The sequence below is a fragment of the Theropithecus gelada genome, chromosome 8 (genome assembly GCF_003255815.1).
Source record: "Theropithecus gelada isolate Dixy chromosome 8, Tgel_1.0, whole genome shotgun sequence".
NCBI classification, from domain to species: Eukaryota; Metazoa; Chordata; class Mammalia; order Primates; family Cercopithecidae; genus Theropithecus; species Theropithecus gelada.
The window spans coordinates 130,261,315-130,264,377 of NC_037676.1; positions in this window are offsets into that span (position 1 = coordinate 130,261,315).

A 3,063-nucleotide genomic window follows, 5' to 3' on the forward strand; every position below is an offset into this window, starting at 1 on the left:
TGCCATAGGAAGACAAGATCGGAGGGAGGTTCAAGCTGGTGGCCAGTGGTGACGGGGCCTGAGCTGGAGGAGACAGGGATGCACCGGAGACCCAATAGAGAAGTCCCTGAACGTGGTGCATGAAGAGCCTCTGGGGTTACAGGAAGGAAGGAGTAAAATGTTCTGCTCGGTGTCCAGCTTAGGCCACTGCATAGATTCGGTGCTGTGTGTTGTACTAGGAAATGCAGAGGTGATGGGGATTGTTTGGGCTGGAGTCTGGAGGGGCTATTCCCCACCCCAAGCTGGGTGAGCAGCTAAGGTAAGTGAGGGCTGTGCCCAGGGCTGCATGAGCAAGCCCAGGTTCTCCTACCAGCAAGCTGCCTTGAAGACTCTGAGGCTGGAAATGTAGAACCTCGTCTGTACCGCTGAGCACCTGTTCCCCATACACATTACTATTCTCCAAACCGTGGAACAACAGGGAAGGATTGTTTTGCCAAACTAAAAAGTAAAGAAAGCACTGGTTTCCTTCCATGGTGTTCCTCTTTAGACCGTGCCTTCTCAGTCTTGTTTAGGGAGTGGGGATGGCCTGCAGGAGCTCCAGAGGCCCCTCTGCCCAGCTCTGACTCCTGGTTCCTGGCTTCAACACCGACTAACCTGTAACTTCACATTTTGGTCTGTGAAAGGGGTAGAAATGTAGCACCTCTGCATTTTCCAGGTTTGTGAGGACAAAGGAGGTAATGAATGTAGAATTTTTTTTTTTTGAGAGGGAGTCTCGCTTCGTCGCCCAGGCTGGAGTGTAGTGGCACGATCTCTCCTCACTGCAACCTCCACCTCCCAGATTCAAGCGATTCTCCTGCCTCAGCCTCCCAAATAGCTGGGACTACAGGGGCACACCCAGCTAATTTTTGTATTTTTAATAGAGACAGGGTTTCACCACGTTGGCCAGGATGGTCTCGATCTCTTGACCTTGTGATCCACCTGCCTTGGCCTCCCAAAGTGCTGGGATTACAGGCGTCAGCCACCGCGCCTGGCCATGAACGTAGAATTCTGAGCCCAGAGCTGGCTCACTGAGAATGGGCCACACATTAGGGGGTTGCTGTTGTACACATGATCATCAGTGGCACTGCTTTGCAGCCTAACGGTTTTTGACACATGTGTTCCTTCTTAATCCTTAAGCCAGCACCGTGAGTTGGATGTGATCCACTCACTGAATTTTTTAACTTCAGCTGTGACATTATAGATCATCTAGCTCTGCTGTGACCTTATTTTGTAGATGACAGGGCTAGGGGTTACCATCCCTCTTAGGGCCTAGGGCCTGGGTGTTCTCACGCCCAGGTTGGGCTTTTTGTCCTTGTCTTCTGGGGGTTCTTCTGCATTTTATTGTTTTTGAGACAGAGTCTCGATTCGTTGCCCAGGCTGGAGTGCGGTGGTGCTATCTCGGCTCGCTGCAGCCTCTGCCTTCTGGGTGCAAGCAATTCTCTTTTCTCAGCCTCCCCAGTAGCTGAGATTACAGGGACACACCACTGCGCCTGGCTAATTTTTGTATTTTTAGTAGAGATGGGGTTTCACCATGTTGGCCAGGATGGTCTCAAACTCCTGACCTCAGGTGATCTGCCCACCTCAGCCTCCCGAAGTGCTGGGATTACAGGCGTGAGCTTCCATGCCTGGCCTCATTTGCATTTTAGTGTCCCTATTTTACAAAGGAGCAGACTGAGACTTGCAGATGGGCAGTACTGTCAGATCCCCACTGGGGTGGTCAGGGAAGAAGAGGTGATTGAAAGAGGGCCCCAGTGGACCTCTGGCCTGCGGGATTGAGGTCGGGCTGGCCAGCTCTTCTCTCTTTCCTCAACAGAGTCTGGGTCTCACCCTGCCCAGCAGCTTTCTTTTCCTTCTAGAGGTGCCCAAGACAGGATCTTTCAAGTTCTGGGATCTTCCATCCCTCACACGGCAGCCTTCCTGCCCCTGCCCAAGCTGACTTCACACCATGCTCTGTTATCCCAGGTCCTAGGCTTCCGTCGGCCACTTGCCACTATGTTGGTGATTGCCTGCCCTCTACCTCGGACTGTACGGTCCAAGGGGCAGGGCTGGGGTTTGCCATTTCTCTGTCCCTGGTGCTTCTCTCAGTGTCTGACACCTGGTGAGACTTGCCATCTGTTTGGTGCATGGGTGAGTGTGGTTGTCTGCACTAGCGTTGTTATTGGAAATCACTCAATTCTTGCTCTTCTCACCCACTCCTGCCTCCTCTGAGAAAAGGTGTGGCAGAAAAGTTCCCTGAACTACTAACACAGGGGGATTTAGTGCCCTTAGATATTTTTAATTTTTCCATAGAAGGCAGCGCCCCCCTCCACCTTGTTTTGAAGCAGCAGCATTTACAAATATTGAAACTAACTTTGTACATCCCCACTCTGACTTCTGGGCCTATTTAATAAACATCCACTCAAACATGTACTATGTGTCAGGCATCATTTTTGGCACTTGGGTAACATCAGGGAATGATGTTTGGGGAGGAAGCTGTTCTAGCTGGGGTCCAGGTGGAGTTAGAATGGAGGAATGGAGTCCTCCCCTAAATGCAGCGTGGCCTTTGTCCTGTGTGCCTTGGGACCCAGCCCTGGTGGTTCCCTCCACTTCTCTGATTCTTGGTTTGCATGTATATTGACTGAAGAGTTGGAATAGAAATATTTTCATATTCTGTTTTCAGTTCTAGGATCATTTATTCGTCCAGTAACGTTTGTCAAGGGAATGTCCAGTGGAGAATGGCTGAATTTGCACTCTCAGGGAACTCACAGCTGGAGGGGGAACCCCACAGAGGCTGCGAAGGCTTACTGCAGATGGAGGAGTACCATGATGACGCTGAGCCCCAGGAGCGTCCTTCCAGGACAGGCAGATGGGTTCAGGGAAGGCTGGGCAAAGAGGGGCATGTCAGCCATGTCCAGAGAGCAGCAGCATCTGCCAGGGGTCTGTTTTGCCAGTTGTTATTCCCAGGTGTTCGGTGGAGTGTTCCCCGCAGCAGGCCTGCACCTGGATGTCAGAATGGGAGGCCATTAGCTCACTGGTTCACATAGTTCCTAGTTATGCCTGTCATAT